Source organism: Thermobia domestica, chromosome 3 (genome assembly GCF_964235325.1).
Source record: "Thermobia domestica chromosome 3, izTheDome1.hap1.1, whole genome shotgun sequence".
In the NCBI taxonomy this organism is placed as follows: Eukaryota; Metazoa; Arthropoda; class Insecta; order Zygentoma; family Lepismatidae; genus Thermobia; species Thermobia domestica.
The window spans coordinates 82,992,181-83,014,071 of NC_137456.1; the positions used below are offsets into that span (position 1 = coordinate 82,992,181).

General features: G+C 37.1%; 1 protein-coding gene and 1 non-coding gene across 2 annotated transcripts in view; both read right to left on the reverse strand.

Moving 5' to 3' along the window:
* Positions 1 to 21,891, reverse strand: part of LOC145680557 (guanylate cyclase 32E) — a 966,530-nt gene that overhangs the window by 924,256 nt on the left and 20,383 nt on the right. The window lies entirely within an intron of this gene.
* On the reverse strand, positions 8,092 to 8,165 carry TRNAR-GCG (transfer RNA arginine (anticodon GCG)). The gene has a single exon. It is a non-coding gene; the product is annotated as a tRNA-Arg (tRNA).

The window sequence follows — 21,891 nt, forward strand, 5'->3', positions numbered from 1 at the left end:
CATTTGGCAGAGTTAAGAAACAATCCAATAGATGAAGCTTCTAGACGAATTTTATTAAAAGCGCATAGTACTACGTCGATATTTCCAGCTATGGTACCGTCGTCTAAGTACCAGATATTTAAATCTGTGTTAATATCCTTAACAATGTGATGGATGGTTAGGGCGAACAGTGCTGGTCCAAGTGGGTCACCTTGCTGTACTCCACGTTGTGAGTGAATTATGTTATCACTTATAAAAAGATTGCTTGGTTCGGAGTAGCATTTTCATATTGTTGATTTTACGTCCTCTATTATCTACTTAAAATACAGAATTATCCCAATCTGTGAGTAACGCCAATTCTTAATAGTTAACAGTCATCGCTTCGCTACGTTAGTTGCCTGCAGTTATACCTGCTTGCCCTTACTTGAAAATTGAGAATCATCATGTTGAACAAGAACGCGCTTTGCTGTTTACTATTAAGATAAGGGTCATACTAAATATACATAAGACTGTAATCACTTACATAAAATCCATAAATATTTATCCTCCCCTTCCACTTCCACTTCACCTATCGGTAGATGTTAAAAATTGGAGAATGCAGACAAAAGTCTGTTTCACTCACATTCTTCGTATGGAAAGCGGTGTAAAATTGTGGTTGTTAGTTGTAAGGTGTGCTATTAGGACTTTTCCGGTGAAAATGAAAAAAAGTAAATTTGAAGAACAGTCCAATTTGGTAGTAGAACGGGATATTATGATTGTCAGGACATATGTAAAGTGTAATTACGCAATTAAGAATCAACACTTTTTTCCACCGGAAAAGAAGATGCTTTAAAAAATTATTAAAAAATAAAAATAAAAAGAATATTTATTCTCTGTGAAAGCACAATACAATTTAGTAACTAAAGAACGTGAACACAGTATATAAACAGACAGTTGTTACCGTTTACCTTTAGGATAGTTAGTGATGAGCAAATGCAAGACCAAGACCAAGGCCGGGGTGGTCTTGGTCTTGGTCTTGCACATCCAGTCTTGATCTTGGTCTTGCACTGGAACCCTTTGTCTTGGTCTTGGTCTTGCGCACCCAGTCTTGGTTTTGCATGCAAGAGTCTTCCAAATCTTGCATTTAAGAAATCTTATGCTTTTCATACGTAAATTTTACTATGGATATAAGGGATAATAAACTCTACAATGCGCCAATAGTCAGGGAAATACAATGTATGTTTCTAAATATAATATAGTTTAACTTCGTGTAAGTATGATGATAATGTTCAACATAGGTAATGACCTTTTTTTTAATGGGTGCCCACGGTTCATTACTTATAAGATATGCCTAAATCACAACGTTTCGTAATCTTTCTATATTTTTTAATAGACCTAACACTCCACTGGTTCAGAAACTGGAGATGCTACCCCTGAGACGCATGAAAGAAAAACAAGGCACAGATTATTGAAATACTATGAATTGCAAAATTATTTTTACACTCTAAAGGCGTCAGATCTTTCTTTCCAACCACGATTAGCTAATCCTTGTACAGTGGCGTATTTAGGGGGGTGGCTTCCGGGCTTAAGCCCCCCCGAAATCTTACTTAGTATAGTAAAGTAAATGAAATATCTTGCAGAATTTTCACATTTCCAGGCAAAGCCCCCCCCCGAAAGTTAGCAAAGCCCCTCCCGAAACAAAATCGTAAATACGCCACTGTCCTTGTATTAAACAAACTTCCAATTAAATATTGAGGTTTTGTTTCGCCGATTCCAATATGTATTCTATGGAGCAGACACATTGACATTATGTAAAAGCACTGAAAAAATTGCAGGCTTTCGAAACATGGGCATGCAGGAAAAAAAGGAGAGAATTAGCTGTGTTGAACGGAAATCGAATGAGTAGATGTTAGAAATATTAGCAGTAGAGGAAAAGAAGAAGAATTTTAGATATTGTTAAGAGGAGGAAGAGGAACTGATTAGGATATTGGCTGAGTAGGAAGAGGGACTTACTAGGATATTGGCTGAGGAGGAACTGTATTATGATGGACGTGCTAGAGGATATTGTGGAAGGAATGGTGGGCAGAGAGAAGGAGACTAGTTGAAGGAAGGCATTAAAACAGAAAATTGCTACGTCAAGACGAAGATACTAGCTGAGGACCGTCGAACCTTCTCAGTTGCTACAAGTAACCTGTCAATAATGGCAGAATAGCTATTATGATGATTATCATATGTTTAGCAATATTGACCCCCCCCCCAAAAAAAGAGAGAGAAAATTAAAATAATAATTATTATTATCAAACCTCTTAATATATTAGAATAATTTGAGTGAAAACTGAAAACGATTCAACAGTCTATGTCTTTTGTATAAACTCAATTTATATAAATGCTTTTGACCTGTATTAGAAATACAAAATAACGGCATCAAGTTATTTGAAGTCTTACTTGTGAATATGGATTACTAGCATCAATTACCCACTTCGTTATAAATAATAATAATAATAATAATAATAATAATAATAATAATAATAATAATAATAATAATAATAATAATAATAATAATAATAATATATTTTGTTAGTCAGTCACTTTTACTATTAGTAAAGCGCTCTCTGATATCGGTCATTTTCGATCATTTTTAAATATATTTCCCCTCCCCCTTCCCTATTCTGCACCGTCAAAGTGATATGACAGAAACCATCTCAGATCCGATCCTCACCTATGTTGAAAATGTAATTGAGATCGATCAGTTGGTTCAAGAGTGATGAAGTCACAAAGACAGTCAGTTAATTTTTTTTTACACATATCTTCCCCCTCCCCTCCCCTGCGTTGCACCGTCAAAGTAAAATCATAAAAATCGCTCCAGGCGTAAACTTCATCTGTGTTGAAAATTTGATGAAGATGGGTGGGGTGTTTCAAAAGTTAAGTTTTATTTATTTTACATATACCTTCCCCTTCCCTCCTCCTGTCCCTAGGTTCTACCATCAAACTGAAACAAACTCTAAAAAACTTTCCTGGACCGAACCTCATACATGTAAAAAATTTGATTGAGATCGGTTGAAGAGTTATTAAGTTACAAACTTAGTCACTTTTATTTTTATTTATATTGATTTTTGTACATATACCCCTCCTCCTTCTCCCCTACGTTGCTCCGTCAGTGTGAACTGACAGATAACATTCCGGGCTTGAACCTTATCTATGTTAAAAATTTGATCGAGATTGGTCGTTTGGTTCAAGGGTTATTACGTTTTATTTCTTTACTATTTTATAACTCTCCCTTATCCCCTCCCCGAAGTTTTACCGTCAAAGTGAAATGATGAAAACACTTCCAGGCCCAAACCTCATCTATGTTGAAAATTTGATCGAGAACGGACGGGTCGTTCAAGAGATTAAGAGTCACAAAAATAGTCACTTTCAATTTTATAATATAGATAGTATAATGTTATATCCAGGCTCGAAACCAGCTACAGAGGTTTGGGGGGGGGGGCACGAATATGTTAGGGGTGTAAGTCATTAAAAATATCCTTAAAAATATATCTTAATTGTGATTTTTGTACTGATGTCTGGAGGGGTCACGAAAAGTTTAGGGAGCAGGCCTCCCTAGTCCCCCTCTGGTTGCGGGTCTGGTTATATCGTTCAATCCTCGATGTGCCGTATACCTAAGGAGGCTAAAAGTTATATTGATAAACAATTATTCAACATATAAGCATCCTCTCATGAAATCAAACTTGCGGTCACATGCACTATGTTTCTGTCAATTTCATGAAAATGTTACTTTGATATTAATTTTATGAGCACACATTAAAAATTTCCAACGGATGCTTGAGTCTCGGAGCAAGGTCATACCCATGTAGTCGACACCTATGGTGTACGGTATTTCCGATGTTCATTACGACATTTCTCTTTAGTTTTGAAAGAAGAACACCACTAATATGCTTTGAAATGAAATGAAGTATCTAGTTTAACGTCCCACGATTATTCACCAAGGCTGAGGGAGACGGCAATGATGAGAAATGACTAAAATCGTAGAATTCTATATATAAAAAATCAAGTAGTGCCGGTACTTGTGCAAGAGTCTTGGTCTTGCAGGTATGGTCTTGGTCTTGGTCTTACACCCCTTGGTCTTGGTCTTGGTCTTGGTCTTACACCCCTTGGTCTTGGTCTTGGTCTTACACCCCTTGGTCTTGGTCTTGGTCTTACACCCCTTGGTCTTGGTCTTGGTCTTGGTCTTACACCCCTTGGTCTTGGTCTTGGTCTTACACTCCTTGGTCTTGGTCTTGGTCTTGGTCTTACACCCCTTGGTCTTGGTCTTGGTCTTGGTCTTACACCCCTTGGTCTTGGTCTTGGTCTTGGTCTTACACCCCTTGGTCTTGGTCTTGGTCTTGGTCTTACACCCCTTGGTCTTGGTCTTGGTCTTGGTCTTACACCCCTTGGTCTTGGTCTTGGTCTTGGTCTTACACCCCTTGGTCTTGGACTTGGTCTTGGTCTTACACCCCTTGGTCTTGGTCTTGGTCTTGGTCTTACACCCCTTGGTCTTGCATTGGGATTCCTGGTCTTGGTCTTGGTCTTGGTCCTGCATTCAAGACTCTTGAAAAAACTGGATGACCAAGACTCTTGCGCTCATCACTAAATAGTGCAATTTTTAAGAAGCCTTATCGCCAACTCGCATGAAGCATATTAGCATTAACAGTCCGTAAGTATATCTAGAGTATAACATCTAATGTGCCCTAAGTTCGTTATTTCAGAATTTCTGGAACTAACTAAAACGTAGTTAATTCACTAAATATTTGAATGATAGAATACACTATTTAAACAAAATAGAGTGTACTATTTTGATATTTTAAACTGATCTATTTTCTGCATTTATCTTTCTACTTTTGCAAAATTCCTTCTTTATAATTGAAAATAAATCCACTGTTAATAACTTCTCTATGTATTATATTCTTTACTGCTTAAACAAAACACGTTTATACATGTCTGGCTACACAACTTCACGACATAGATTTTAGATCTGGCCATGCATGAAAATAATATAATACGATACGAACTATTGTCCATACAAACCTATACAAATTTATTAATGTTATCGTTATGAGTTGCTGATTCATATTTGTGAAACTGCAAATTAGTTCGGAAAAAAGGTGTAAATAATTAGACCTTTTAATTAATCTCAATTTTAACCTATAGCCACGAGTCGGGCTTCTGTGAAATAACTAGCCTCTATAATGTTCAGTTTCCATTTAGAGGTCTGTACGGGCCGGAATTTTTAGCCCGGGCCCTGCCCGACCCGAGTCCAAAATATGTTTTAGCATTTAGGCCAAAGCTCGTGTGATAATCAAATAAGCCCGAATTACAGAAACTTAATAATTAACGCAAAATTGTGTTTTTATTTACAGCAATTAGAGGTTTAAGTTTGCAATTGTGTTTTAAAAGTTTTCCAGAAAGAACGGTTCAATAAATATCATTGTAAAGTATATTTACAAAGTTAGGCTTGAAAAGCCCGAGAAATGTGGTCGTATATTTAAAATTTACTGCCCAAACCCGGCCCAGGCCCGGAATGATATATGCTTTGTAGGTCCGAGCCCGGCCCGCGGGCCGAGCCGGGCTTAGGTCCGCGGGCTCGTCCCGAGCTTGTGCAGACCTCTATTTCCATTCAATTCCAAATGTAATGAACAACTATTTCTTATTGTAAACTTCTCATTAAAAAACAGAGTCTGAGCATTTTAAACACTTTCTCAGCCATTGTCAACTTAACTCGAATTCAATTGTATTTACCATCACCACCAACCTTCGTATGTATTTGCTTTTGCAAAACATGTTTATTTTTGTCATCTTTCCATTGTCACTTACTTCTCTTCTCACTCCTCGGTTATTTGCCCATAAAGTAAAGAAAGAAATATCTATCGTTCTAATGCTGTAGTAACGGATACCGTATGAGAAGTGTGCGATCACTTAGACAATACCACAGTCTGAGCGCTCAATCCGTATAGTGAAAGATGGTAAAGGCATAAACAAAGCGACAGCATTCTGTAGTAAAATTTGGCCGCAAAACTAAAGTTAGATACGACTGCAACATCTATGTAAATATGTTGCATTAGACTGGCATTACGAATCAATCTGAAATGTAGTTGCTTAAGACAGCCAGCAAAGCAAATATACAACAATTAGCAAAGTAAATATACTGCAATCAAAGTAAAATCGGTTGTTGAACACTTGCTTCTATCTCTACGGCGAAACATGGAAGATATCTTTCGTTGCTATATTTTACCAGACGCATCTTCAACGTGGGAGACCCGGGTTAAATTCTCTATTGGGAGCTTTATACCCCAAACCAAACATCGGATTCAAGTGAGTGACATGAGTACTTGTATTTTATGAAGCAAAAACCAACAATAAGTTAAATCAAATTTTGTAACTTTATGTCCAATTGTTGGAAATAAATGTGCAATAATAGTTGAGCATTCTCTTCTCTCAAGTCTTCAAGTATTTCTTTGAAATTCATAAAGCGAATGAGATGCCTATACTGAATCAAAAATTCAAACAGCAGTGTATAGGTGCAGTGTATAGTGTACGTGCCCTTTAGCAGTTAGGCTATATGGAACATGAACCTACAGTCAGGCACGTAGCCAGGATTTCGTAATAGGGGGGGTCCGAGACATGAAATACTGTGGTTATCACACCAGAGTTCGATTATTCTAAACTATTTTACTAGTAACATATATTGGTTCGTTTAGTCAGGATTTCGTGATTGGGGGGGGGGGAGTTTGATATGAAATATTGTGGTTATCACACCAGGGCTTGATCAATTTAAACTATTTTACTAGCAACATATATTGGTTTGTTAAGACTAAAATTAGAACATATTAGCAAGGGCGCTGATTTCTCTGTAAATTTCGGGGGGTCCATTCAGATTCAGAAGGCATATATTAGGATTTTAAGACAAATTGCATTCAAATATGCCAATATATTGTATATTTATAAATACAACAAGGGGGCCCAAATGACCCTTGGGGGCCGGCCCCCCAGGATCGGCGCCCATGGATGTTAGTAAGTATTTTAGTAACAAACTATGAAGAAATCTCGAATAAAAGAATATTTATAAAAATATGTTTTAAAAAAATGACAATATCTACGTTCCTTCTTCTGTTCATCCAAATATGACAAAATTTTGTATCTGCGTTCCTTTCTCTGTTGAATCAAATGTTAACAGGACTTGCTTTCCACATAACTTTTTTGTTTTTATTATTCCGTCAATTACTGTCTGTTCCAAATGACAAGTTAAAGGAGCAGTAGAAAACCGTTTCTGAAATAACATGTTTGATAGTACAGGGAAGCGATGATAAAAATTTATTTTTATTCAGGGGCGGATCCAGGGAGCGATCGGGGCGATCGCCCCCCCAGAAGAGAAAGTTTTCTTATTTTTTATATATAAATAAAACCCATCCCAAAGTTTGGAGCCTTTAAAAGTAGCAGTATGACAACCCACCGCCCCCCCAGAAGTCGGTCCTGGATCCGCCCCTGTTTTTATTTTAGCTTTATTTTATCTTTATTTTTAACGCTGATTCTTCCTATTTCTTGTTTCTTTTTCTTTCGTCCTTCCTTAATTTTTTTTATTTCTGGTCTCGAAGGGGGGGGTCCGGACCCCCCGGACCCACCCCTTGGCTATGTGCCTGCTACAGTGATCCGATCCACCTGATCCGGAATTCGAATCTAGATCTCCCGCGCAAAAGATGTGTGTGTTTACCATATATCCAGGAGGGAGTTCCATGTTTTTATGATTAGTGTATCAAAAAATGTAATATTTCAATTTCCTTCACGTGTAAGATTAATTATAGTCTATAGTTATTATTGGCACCCACCAACTACACCGAATTTAGGGATTTAGGATTTAGATTTCTGGGCTTTCGGCATCTAAGGCCATTTCGCCCTTCGCGTTTTGAGGGATGACGTCCCTCGGCGAGCACACAATCCGGAGGAAGGGAAAGAAGCAAGGATTGGGGAAGGAAGGAAGTAGCCTGGGACCCATAAGTTAGGTACCACTCCGACATTTGCCTGGTGTGAATGAGGAAAACCCAGGAAAACCTCATTCAGGGTGGCTGGCCTGAAAAAGCGTTTTACACTTTCTCGACCTAGAGCCCCCACCAGGAATCGAACCCGGGACCGCTCGCACCGCAGGCGAGAGCGTTACCGACTACACTATTCGGGGCCACTGCACCGAATTCACGGTTCAAGAGCCGGTCTTAGTTGGGATCCACGCTATTAGTAGATTCTGTCTTTTATAATCTCGGTGTTGCAAAAAACGAAAAGCAAAAAACTAAAAGGAGTCCACTGTTTACTTCATTCATTCAAGTATCATTTGCTTTTAAGCGAAACGTGCAAAACCCATCAGTAAGTTGTAACCTTCGATGCTAAGTCAAATCACAGTAGTTAGATTGCATTCAAGAAGAAGTCCATCTGCATTTGTATCGATAACAAAGCAGCATAAAAGTTTTTCGTGTTTTATGACAAGAACTCCAGGTCTGAGCCAGGGCCGTGCTGGGATACTAATGAGGGCGGTGGACAAGTCTACTAAAAGGGCGCCCACACAAAAGGGAACACACACACAAACACACACACACACACACACACATATATATATATATATATATATATATATATATATATATATATATAGAGAGAGAGAGAGAGAGAGAGAGAGAGAGAGAGGGAGAGAGAGAGAGAGAGACTTTGAAAAAAGTATAAGTGCCATTTTATATAAAATCAACACCAAATTAGCTTTAGTATTAATGCAAATAGCTAACTTCGAATCGAAATCATCTTTACTAGAGAAAAACATTTTAGTTCCTGTAATAACATTTCTGTCAAATAAAAAGAAGCTAAATGTATCAACAACTTAATATAGCTCTATGGCCTATGGATGCAGAAGGTTCAGTGCCGCTTTTACAAAAGCTCTCCATTGATTTTTGTCCTTAGCCAACTGGGCCCAGTTTCTACTTTATATTTCAATATCTGCGAGAACCATTTTAATATTGTCATCCTATCTGCGCCTCAGTCTTCCTAACAGTCGTTTTCCTATTTGGATTTCCAGTTACAACTTTGAAAGCGTTTCTAATTTCTTCCATTCTGGCTACATAACCTGCCCATTTGAGACTGTTAGACTTGATGACCCTAACAATGTTTGGTAAACGGTATAAAATTATGCAGTTCCTCCTTATGAAGTTTCCGCCTTTCCCCATTCCCGTTCCTCTTGGACTTCGAATATTGGTTTTAGAATCTTGTTTTCAATTACTTTCAGTCTGCAATTTTTCCTCCAAGTCAGTGACCATGTTTCGCAAACTTTGAAAAATAAAATGAAATCTTTAACTTTGTCCACCACAAAGTTCACTTGGCGGAGGCTGGGATTGAACCCAGGACCCCAATCACCTGAGGTGAACGCTCTACAACTGAGCCACCGCGGCCCTACTATGTTTTGCAATCTACAGCACAACAGGCATGATTATAGTTTTATATTTTGAGCTACCAATCCCTCAACAGAATTAGCGACAACAAAAGATTTTTAACTGAATAATAACACGAAATTCCTGCTTTCAATAGGCATCATTTTTTTTTTTTTTTTTTTTTTTTTGTTATGGTTTTGGTCTGTTAATAATGATCCTAGATATTTGAAAGTATCCACTTTGTCGAAATAAAATATTATTTAGTATTTTAACGCATCCATAAAATGCAGTATTACGATCCCGACAAACTTCAATTTATTTAGTTTTCTATGCCTTTACTTCTAAGCCTATATCCCTGGAAGCGTTAATTAAGATTTCTGCATTCCTTTCTATTGTTCTATTATTCCTTATTAAATTTACATCATCAGCATACGCCATAACTTAGCAAATACAATTCAGCTCTAGGGCCTGATTGCTGTCCTTGATTTTCCTTATAGTGTTTGCAGAACAAAGTTTAATAATAATGGCGACAACGCATCTCCTTGTTTCAGGCCATTCTCAACGTGAAGCTCGTAAACAAGAATTTCTCTACTCGAACCTTACTTTGGGATTCATTTAAACATATCTTAATTAATCTACCTTTTTCGGTATTGCAAATTCTGTAAGCATGTTGTACAATGTTTTCCTCCTACCCGAGTCTAAAGTCAATAATTGATGTCAGGATATTGTATTCTCAGTTCTTTTCAAGTATTAGTCGAATGGTAAATATCTCGTCGATAGTTGATCGATTTTATCTACATCCGCTCTGATAATCTCCAATAATTTAATCTGCGTATGGAGTCAATCCTGTAAATAGAATGTTCAAGAGAATTTATTGGATGTTGGCAGAAAAGAAATGCCTCAATAATTATTAAATCTGTTTTGTTGCTTTTCTTCTGAACTGGAACAATGATTGATTGTTTTCACTCTTGTGGTAATTCCTCCTTGTTCCAGATAAGGAGAATTAGTTTGTGTATCTTTCTCTACAATTTTTCCCCTCCAGCTAAAATTAAATCAACCAGACTTTCCTCTACACCCGGAGATGTGTTTCTTTAATTTTTTAATAGCGATGTCTATTTCTGTCTGGTTAGGTTCTGGAATATACGGTTATGCTGTATGCATTTTACCTTCTCCACGCGCATTAGTTTTTGGCTATGTTTTAAGCAAATTGTCAAAGAAATCTTTCCATCTATTTAAGTTGCTATCCTGATGAGTGAGAACTGTTCCGTTCCGTTCTTTAATATATAAGCACGAGATTGATAGCCTTTGTTAAGTTCGTTGATCCCCGTATACATGTCCCGAATGTTTTTGTTTCCACTATTATCTTCAAATTAATTGATTTTAGCTTTCAAAAGTCGCGTTCCTTTGTTCTAAAAGCTTTGGAAGTTTTCTGCTAGATGACAATGAAATTTTACGTAGTTATTTTGTTCGGATTTTGTAGCCAACACAGTTTCTTCTGTTTTCTTTTCTCTGCTACTTTAGTGCATTCCTGGTTGAACCATGGTTTGTTCCTACGTATTTCTGCGTGCCACAATATTTCTTTTGCTGAAATTTTGATGTTATTTCTAATTTCAACCAAGTATCCTGAACACTAGTGCACTCCGAACCTTCTAAAATCGAGATTCTATTCGACACTTCAATCTGGCTCTCCTCTATTAAAAAAAAAAAAAAAACTAAACCGCTCCGTTTTCAGATATTGAATATTTCCTTTTTCAACGATAGTCTCTCTTACTATCACAATCAACTCCTCTGAACGACCGAACATCAGTTGTGATAAGACTGTTTTCTTCTGTCTACTAAAACATGATCAGTTTGAATATGTGTTCTTTTCCATCTGATGAAGTCCAAGTATATTTATGAATGTCGCGATGTTGGAATTTTGTAATCTTCATGATAAGGTTTCTGTGTGTTGCACAGTTCACGAGTCTAACGCCGTTGTCACAACTTTCATTATGCAAACATTTATTCCCTATAATCGGTTTGAAAATATCCTCTCGTCCTACCTTCGCAATGAAACCGCCTAACAGAATTTTCATTTGGTATTGCAGGAGATGATCAAATACCGGTTCTATTCTTTCGTAAAAACTGTATTTTTTTATCGCCTTTCTTATTTTCTGCTGGTGCATGTGCATTTAAAACAATAATATGACACCATCGGCCCTTAAGAGAAATAAAAGAAAATCTATCATTAACAAATTCAACCCACGTAATTGCTGATATTGCATATTCGTTTGTAAATGAAAAGCCCTGTTCCTAGTTGCTAATTTTTAATTCGTTCCCCGCAAAAGCACGTAAAATTTCCCAACTTGACTCCTCCATTTCCTTCTCATCTAACTTCCTGATATCCCACTAGGTCCATCCTCTATTTTTAAACTCATTCTTTACAAATTTTAACGCGCCTACCCTATAAAGACTTCAAATATTCCATGTTCCAAATCTCATGTCGATTTTACTTTGCTGAGTTCGTGCCAAGTCATCAGTTCTGATCGGAGGATTTTGCGAACTTATCTGAACAATCCTGCTTTTTTTTTTTTTTTTTTTTTTTTTTTTTTTAACAGGATGAGGTTGTTAGCCCCACACCAAATCCCCAAGTTGGAGGATCCGCTCTTGTCTGTCCCCGACTGCTTATTCAGTACATTCGCAGCTAACCTCTATATCCCAGAGGCCTTCTCCTCGATCCACAACCTGAGAACGCGCCGTGTCGTGGTGAATGCCACATTTTACGAAAATTAATATAGCTATATTTCAGAAACACAATAGGTACTGATTATCCGAACACTGCTTTAAAACACACAGGAACAATCAATATGCTCGGATATATGGATGCATATTAAGACTGTAAAAGCTTCGATGCCGTAAAAATCGTAAATAAGAGACTAGTGTCAGTGTAGTATTACATAAATGCATCATACGTTTCACTATCCGAACTATTCTTGATGTATCACATTGTTTCATTTTATAGCTACGTAACTTTATAATATTTTTGTAAGTGATTATACTCTTTACCTGTTCTCTGCCAATACCAACTGTATGAATTTATAATACAAAACTGAAATACAGAAGAATAAAATAAAATTAAAAAATATAATGTGATATTTCGCAGCGAATCTTATGCAAAGGACGCCTTGTATTCTTCACAGGTTCTGTACTACCAGTCAGTACTTGAATTTGTTATACAAAGCTAGTACATAGGATAACTAAAACCACTTGTCTACAATGTGATGTTTCGTAGGGCGCCTTATGTAAAGGGCACACTCTACCTTTCACGGGTTCCTTACCAACAATAACTGAATGTATTTATTGTACACAACTGTGCTACAGATAAGAGTAAATAAAATCGTTCATCTTTGATGTGGTCTCGCAAGGGCGCCTAATGTAAAGGGCGCATTGCGCCTTTCACGGGTTCTTTACCAATAAAACTGTAAAAATTTATTACTGAAAACTTGTACCTTTATTTATACTGTGATATTTGGGAGGGCGCACCGGGACACGTCCCGGTGTCCCGGTGGGCCAGCACGGGCCTGGTCTGAGCGACCAAATGCCAGAGAGGATTTTCTGTTGAAAACTGAATCTATAAATTCCCGCGCTAGCAGAATACGTATCAATCGGCACCAAGGGTCTAGGGACATTTCAATCCACAGCAGGACTGCAATACCTTTACCAACTGAGTTTTCTCCTACGATTTGGTATCTCGACAAATCAGGCTCACAAACGAGTTTATTAAAATTTGTGACAGCTAACGAAAACTTGTTCTATCGGTATGCTGGCTCTGCGACAGAAGTAAGAAACGTAGCCTTTTTTTTTTTTTTTAAGAACGAGATTGGAGGCAAATAAGGTATGATATGATGTATCTTGGTGAATATTGTCAGTACATTGTAGTGGAAGATGATACGAGATGCTAGATTTGTTAATAGAAAATTTAACTGTATGGCTGGCAAACTGGTCCTCGGATATCACTTTTCCGCTCCCAAATTCATAGCTATGGCTTATCAACAAGTAAAGTTGAGTAGGAGTGGGAGACAGGTGAAATTTCATCACTATTGCCTAATATAAAATCATACACAGTAACTTTAATTTTGTAAGTTTCAAGCAGAAGTGGAGAAATAGAAAAGTATCGATAAATGAAAGAAATGGTGCAGAAGAAAAAACATTCTCAAGGAGAGAAAAAATGAAATGAAATCTTTAAGTTTTACGTCCCACGTTTATGCCGGTTCGGCTAAAGGAGACAGTGAAGATGAGAAATAAATGAAATGGTGGAATGAAGAAAGTGGGAGGAAACGGGAGGACCTCGAGAAAACCCACGAGCACGATGTTTGTCCACTGCAAAGTCCACACGGCGCGAGCTAGGATCGAACCAGGGACCCCAAGCACCAGAGGTGAACGCTCTACCACTGAGCCACCGCGCTTCCCCTATGGAGATAGAATTCAATTCCTAGCATACATCTTTAAGTAACATAAAACCTAACAATATAAGTTCGTTCTACTTATTTGTAACCTGTAGAGTCATTAACATTGTGACAATGGAGACCTCCCTCGTGGTTATATCATACGAGATCCAATTTCGATTCCCCGTGAGAGTTCGTAAAATTTGGATTCCATCTTAAGATGTAGGTTCAGTATCATGTAGACTAGATATTCAAAACAAGGTTCAAAATAACTTTTCTTCTCAAAGTGTTAACATTTTATTCTTAGCTTTGTCACATAAATCCACATGTGATTTTTTCTTCGTCTATAATTTCTTTATTGTACTTTCCGAAAAGGGCTATTATCTCTCGATTTTAAGTAGTTAGCCTTCTTGATAGTAAATGAGTTTTAAATACTCAATGTTTCTTCAGTGTTACAATGATACCATAATAAAACTACGTATGAACAGAAAAATAATGTAAAAATCTCCATATTCCTTTATGAACTTTTTAACTAAATACTTGATTCGGACGATGCAATACTTTTCACCAAGTTAGTGTAGTGTAGTGATCTTGCAGACTAGGGTGCACTTTAATGATTCCTGTAGCTAAGCAGTTATAGCACATACAAAGCATTTTGTAAAGATTCATTTTATGAAAGTAACGTGGAAAGGAAAATGACATAAATATATCTTTAGTACTTTAAACAAAAAATAAATAAATAAAATAAAATAAAATAAAATAAAATAAAATAAACAATAGCTAGAAATGCATTAATTGTAATTTGACGGTAATGTTAAAATGAATACAACTTTCTGATTATAAAATGGATATTCAACAAACTTAAAAAGTTCGCTGAATATGTGTGTGTGTGTCTGATATTGGCGAATTTTTCAATTTTGAGCCCTCCATTCGGTAAGTATCAAAAACTTTCTGAAAGAAGTGATGAAACTTTTCGCGTCACTGGTACTGTTCCCGAGATATTGGCAAAAAAAAAAAAAAAAAAAAAGTTCTGATTTCGGAAGATTTAAGGACCCATATCTCAATAACCGTAAGTCATAGAGAGAGATGATATTTTGCTAGTTTTTCGATTTTGAGCCCTCCATTTTGAATCTGTAGGCCTATCTTCGTAAAACAACATATCGTAGAACGTTTTCAACAGAACTCTTAAACAAAACATGTGAAAAAAAAATTGAGTACTCAAGGAAATTATAAATGGATGAACATATTACAGGAATTATTTAATGAGTATAATAATAAAGGGCATAGAACAATTGGCATGAAGCCGGTAGAAGTTAACAAGAAAAAATATGTTTTTTTTTTTTAAAAAAAAAAGTTCGTTCTAACAATGCTCTTGGAGATTCTCAACTTGTTTTATTTTGAAAATTTAAATCCTGTGCTGCTAATGCAAATTACAATTTCCTGAATATAGGTTATAAATTCACTTCCTACATATTGTTTTTAAATTTGACGCCAGAGTTAGTGCTACCATATTTATGCTTCCAGGTAATGACAACAGTTGCGTTAGGATACCATTTTTATCGAAAGTAAATAAATAAACAACATATAACGAACCAGCATTTGAACATTAAATATATTTGTTTATTTACATTTAGTATTATTATTAGTGTATAGCGTCAGGCAAAATTGTGTTCGACCATCAAGTGGATCATGTGTACTTTGAATTTTCATTTAAACTCTAGCTCTATGTTTTATAGAGGCTTTCTTTAGGTGCTATAAATGTCCGTTAAAACGTAAATTTATCACGGAAATTTGACCAGTTGGAACGTGTTTCAATACAAATAAAAATGTAAACATTTAACATGTTTCTAAATCTGAAACACATACAAATTTTGAGCACGCAATTATTTATTTCTTTCTTTACATGGTGGGTCAGTGGTACAGCGCTTATCTGTGGTGCGTGGGGTCCCTAGTTCAATCTCCGCAATAGATATCCTAGCGTGCAGGTATTTGCCGATTTTAAACTATTATGACAATTTAGTTCCAACTTAAAATATTGTATTGCTTCAGTTAAATCCGAATAGGACAAGGGCCATAACCATATTTGTGCAACCGCTTGTTGGTTGGTGAATGGTTTATTTATCTATCTATATCTATGTATCTATATCTATATATCTAAATCTATATCTATATTTATATCTATAAACAATTAGAGCTAGTATTTAATCACGATTTGAACCTATTGTGTACACCGGACTGAAAGCTTGGATGCAACTATGAGTATAATGTATTTTAATACTAGGATTTTTCGTGTAACTTTCAGTGTAAATTAACGAAAATAAAATGAAAGTAAATTTGTCAGTGATTTGTAGTACATTTACAGCAAAAATCCTACAATAGAATCAGTTTAAATGTTTCCTTGCTTCTCCGTTTTATACTTACAAATACTGTTGTCCCTTTCTGCTCTTTCTGAGAAAATAATCACTTGCTGATTTTTCGACTAGTACTAAATATTTGTTTGTTTAATTTCTTCATTCAGACAGTGAGAAAAAGAAAGCACTTCGAATAGGGAGAGAATGCTGTCTGAAAGTTAAATTTCGAAGTATTTTTTGAGCAAACTGTTTGCTTCCCTCTTTATTTCTATTTTAAGTGACAATTCATTCATCTTGATTAAGAAGCTTTTAAAATTTTGTTTTATTTTCCATTTGTCTGACTGTCACTATAATTATGTACTATATATTTTCTCTGTGTCCTTTCCTGCTCTTAAGCAAATTGCACTGATCCATTTCGCATGCATTACATCCTTTTCTTCATAAATTAACTTTCTTCCTACTTGGACATGTGAACAGTACAGTATTCTGTAAAATATTGGATGCCCTACTCGAACAAATAGATGTGCTTTAATTTTTATCACACACTCTCTTATACATAGATAATTAATAAAAGAATATTTCCTGAGTGATTGACTGGCTAATCAATGCCCAGGCAGGGGCGCCAGAAGAAATTTTTCTAGGGAGGGGCTCATCTCCATGGTTGCTATATTACGTCTGGTATTTCTGGTATTTAATATTCGTGGTTTGCTATATAACGTATACTTTTTCGTGAGCCAGAGAGGGGGCCAGGGGCCCACCTTGTCCTTCACTTCGGGCGCCCATGTGTCCAGGCCAAAACCCTAGAAACTTGAACTCTGGACACTGCACAGGATATGCAGTGTAAGGATTTATAACAAATATTGAACATAGCGATTTTGGCTTTTAAGTGTACATGTTTTCGATTCTTTACAGTCACCCACTTTTTCTTTCCATATTTACTGGACATGTAACAGAAAAATGATTTCCTTTACAGTTGAAACAATTTACTTTACAAGACTTTGTTTGATGGTATGCTGAAAAGAAAAAAAAATATTGTTCGAAAGTATTTTCTTTTTCTAATCCAGTGACATGTCACGGGCCTGGAAACAGTTGTGTTCACGATGTGATTCTTCACAAAATAAACACTTCTTATCTGCTTCTGTATTCTGTTTCTGAAGATGAAATGAAATGAAATCTTACAGCTCAAGTCTCACGATTATGCCTGTTAAGTTAAGGGAGACGGATAATTAAGACAAGTGAATGATGATGAAAGAATTGGTGGAAAGAGGATGTGCGAGGAAACGGAAGTAAACCAATTGACACGATGTTCGTCTACTACAAACCCACTACGAACCAAAGACCTCACGCATTAAAGGTGAGCGCTCTACTTTCAATCCACATTGTCCACATTAAAATTTATTGTTTAGTTGAAATTTTTGAAGCCTGTATTTGGATAATTTTAAGTCGATATTTCAACGATTTCAAAGATACTGAATTTTTCTATTCTCATATTCTAAGAAAATTTGAAGAACTGTCTTGTATTTTAGGCATCATATCAAGCATGTAGTGTTGAATATTAGCCATACCTTTTTGATAAAGTGAAGCGTTTTTAGATAAATTTTTGCCTTTCACAACATAATATTTTTGTTTCGCATCGGTTCCCACAAGTATAAAGACTTCTGCATATGCGGATTACATCCAGAAACTAATTAGTAGCTATACTCTATATGAATTCCACCGGAAATCGAACCACGATCCCTCGTTAGGATTTAGATTTCTGGGCTGTCGGCTTCTATGGCCATGTTAGCCCGTTACAGTAATGTCCCTCGGCGAGCACACAATCCGGGGAAAGAGAAGGAAGAAAGGATTGAGGATGGAAGGAAGCGGCCTGGGATCTATATCTCAGGTACCACCCCGGCATTTGCCTGGTGTGAGTGAAGAAAACCTCATTCAGGGTGGTTGGCCTGAAAAAGCTTTTTACACTTTTTCGACCGAGTGTCCCCACCGGGAATCGAACCAGAGACCGCTCGCACCTAAAAGGAGAACGTTAGCGACTACGCTACGTAGGGCCACACTACCCCTCGTACTAAAAGCCCAAACGCTACATTTAGAAAGCAGTTAAATTGATTTGATTTTAGATGGATGAGAAAAATCGTACTACATTTTTGCTATCAATTCCATATACACCTACTGTACATTCATATGTAAATACTTCCTTCTTTCTTTTTTCTGTAAATACCGTTGAAAGAATTCATGTTTTGTTGAAACGTTATTGTGGAAGAACTCGTGCCAATGTTTACATTCTGTCTTTACACAAAGAAATGTTACTACACCATGGAGCAAAAGTAACTTTTGATTTAGAAAGATCTTTTCATTTTATTTTTTATTATTCTTTCACTTCAACAGTTATTCCTTAGGCGTTGAGCCAAATAGACCCCCAAGTTTCAAATACAACACTTACAGCACTTTTCTTTCTTTCTTTCTTTCTTTCATTCTTTTTGAAACGATGACTTTGTTGGAATATGCAGCAAGCAGCAGCAACGTGAATCTCATTCCAAAATGCAACAACTGTGCCAACGTGTAAGACATTTTATAGTCTTTTGCCGCAATGCAACATCATTTTATTGTATAACATAGCCCACGATAAAATAAAAACGAGATAAAATAGATACTCTCCCAGTGCATAACTCACTTGGAAAGCACGTTTTGTTGCAGCTTTGTGCACTGCTTACGTGTTTCTCTTTATAATTATATAAGTTCAGTTTATTTATTTGTTTGTTTATTCATTGAGCTTCAGATATCTACTTACAATATAATGCTTGTTTACAGACAATAACATCACACAGACTATAAAGAAGCGAAAACATGCAATTTCTTTTCTTTTTTATGTACTTAATTGTATTACCACAAACTACAAAGGGCTATTGCCGACTTGGTAGTGCACATTGAACAGGGTAATCAGTGGTCAAGCTGTTTGGTCTAGATGTAATTATTTTTTAAAGGATCCCAAGAACTTCTAAGAATAGTGGCCTCAGAAGATTTCTGCTGTGGAAACTTTCAATAACAAGCGATGAAAATAATGCCACAAAAATATTGGACCGCAGATTGAGCACGATTGAAGATCAGTCGCGCACCCAGAATTTTTTTGTTAGGGAGGGGAGAGGTTGGAGGGAGTCTGGGCCGATTGGACTCTCTGTGGGTTCGTACCTGGTACAGACAAAACGAGTATATTATTTAGAAAGAGTTACGGTGCTTAGGAGGCTGTATCTCCAATCACTAAGTAAATACACGTACAGGTTGTCCCAAAAGAAATGCAACCTAAACTTTGGTCGAGTATATATTTTGAAGTAAGAATGGTAGAGAAATGAGTTTTGTGACAAAAGTTAGCGATATACACAAAGAAAATTTGAGAATAAAAGCAATGAGAGAAATCGTAACATTGAATTTTAGTAATTGTTTAAATGACTAAAAGTATAATTCAAAAAATTGCAAATTGCTTATAATCAATTGCGAGGAACAGAGAAAAGAATTAATTCCAGTAATTCTTAATGTAGATATTATCTCGTTGGTCAAAATATCTCCACAGACAACGCTAATTTTTGTCATAAAAGTCATGTCTCTTATCATTCTTACTTTTATATATACAAGGCCTGTCTAAAAAGTATCCAACCTTAATTTTTTCCACGCAAAGTAGTGATTCTCAGGCGGCGCCACCGTGCACGGTGGAAGGAGGAACCTTAATGCGCATGCTTGAATTTTTTCACCGCGTTCGCGTGTGCCAGTCGTGAGCTGGTGGTCGCGAAGTGAGGTGCTGTTGGTAGTGTTCGTCGGATGTAGTGTTTCTCGCAAGATGACTGAACGAATTGAGCAAAGATACTGCATCAAATTCTGTCAAAGGCTGGGTGATTCTCAAAGCCAAACAATTCGTAAGATTCAGCAGGTGTTTGGAGAAGATGCGATGGGTGTAACACAAATTAAACAATGGTTCAACCGATTCAAAGATGGCCGCACATCAGTCGAGAGTGAGCAGCGTAGCGGCAGGCCCCAAACTGCTCGGAATGCAGCTGTTGTTGAGCGGGTGCGAAATTTGGTGATGGCAGATCGCCGTTTGACAGTGCGGGAGATTGCAGAAGATGTTGGAGTGAGTAAAGATTCTGCACATGCAATTTTGCGTGACGATTTGAACATGAAACGAGTGGCTGCTAAATTTGTACCCAAGTTGTTGTCTCAGGAACAAAAAGACACCCGTTTTGACGTTGCACAGGACCTTCTGGACACCACCAACACTGATCCTGGGTATCTGAATTACGTGATAACTGGAGATGAGTCATGGGTGTACGGGTACGACCCAGAAACAAACCAACCATCGTATCAATGGAAGCATCCCGATTCTCCAAGGCCGAAGAAAGCGCGGCAGGTGCGAAGCAAAATCAAGGTGTTGCTGACTGTTTTCTTCGATGCCCGTGGAATTGTGCATCACGAGTACGCACCGGAAGGACAAACAGTGACAAAGGAGTACTATCAAGATGTTCTCAGGCGACTCCGTGACGCAGTCCGGCGCAAAAGACCAGACATGTGGACAGCGAAGAACTGGCACGTCCATCATGACAACGCCCCAGCACATTCATCCCAAGTGATCCACACGTTCTTAGCCAAACATGGAATTACAACCGTTCGCCAACCTCCCTACTCTCCAGACCTGGCTCCTTGTGACTTCTGGTTGTTTCCAAAATTGAAGACGCCTCTGAAGGGATCCCGTTTTGAGAGTAGAGAAGACATAATGCGGAACACGACGACGAAGCTGAATAACATTCCAAAAGAAGACTTCCAGCGGTGTTTCCAGCAGTGGAAGGATCGGTGGGCTAAGTGTGTGGAAGCACAAGGGGCCTACTTTGAAGGGGATTAGGGTCCCAAATCTGTCAGGTATTCGCAACTATTTTTCTGGCCAAAGGTCGAATACTTTTTAGACAGCCCTCGTATATGTATGTATGTATATATATATATATATATATATATATATATATATATATATATATATATATATATATACTCGATCGAAGTTTGGGATGCATTTCTTTCGATACACTCTATATTTATACGTAGAAAATGACTTAATAATACTGGTTGGTGATAGCTGTGATTGATCAATTTGATTTTGTCATCATCCAATAAGATACTATTCAAAAGTTTCTACTTAACGGGATTGAGCTGAAGCGAAACTAATGTGATGCCGATCACAAGCGTTTGGTGTTTCGTGTTTGATTATTAGCTCCCATACTAATGACACGGGAGCTTATAGTTTCACTCCAGGTGTGTGTATGTGTGTGGTACTATATTTTGTAACTACTGGCTGGATCTGAACATAGATTGGTGGGCAAGTATTCTATGATCTAAGAAATAAAGATTATTATAGTTGGTGGCAGGGCTCGCCAGGGACAAGCTCGGCTCGCCTTGCATGAGGCACTTTATTTCTCGGTAATTACTGGCCGGATCTGAACCAAATTTGGTGGGCAAGTAGGCCATTGTCTAAAGAATAAAGATCGTGATATTTGGTGACCGAGTTCGGCCATAGACGGCCTCTGTTAACGAGCCTATATTTCAAAGCTTTGCATGGCGGGAATTTCTGTATTCGGTTCCCCTCGGCTTCTTATAAGGAAAAATGAGAAAAAGAAACCGAACAAAAGTTTTAAACAAGTGCAAAAAGATTATGACATTCAGAAAAGGTTCAAAATGATACTTGCA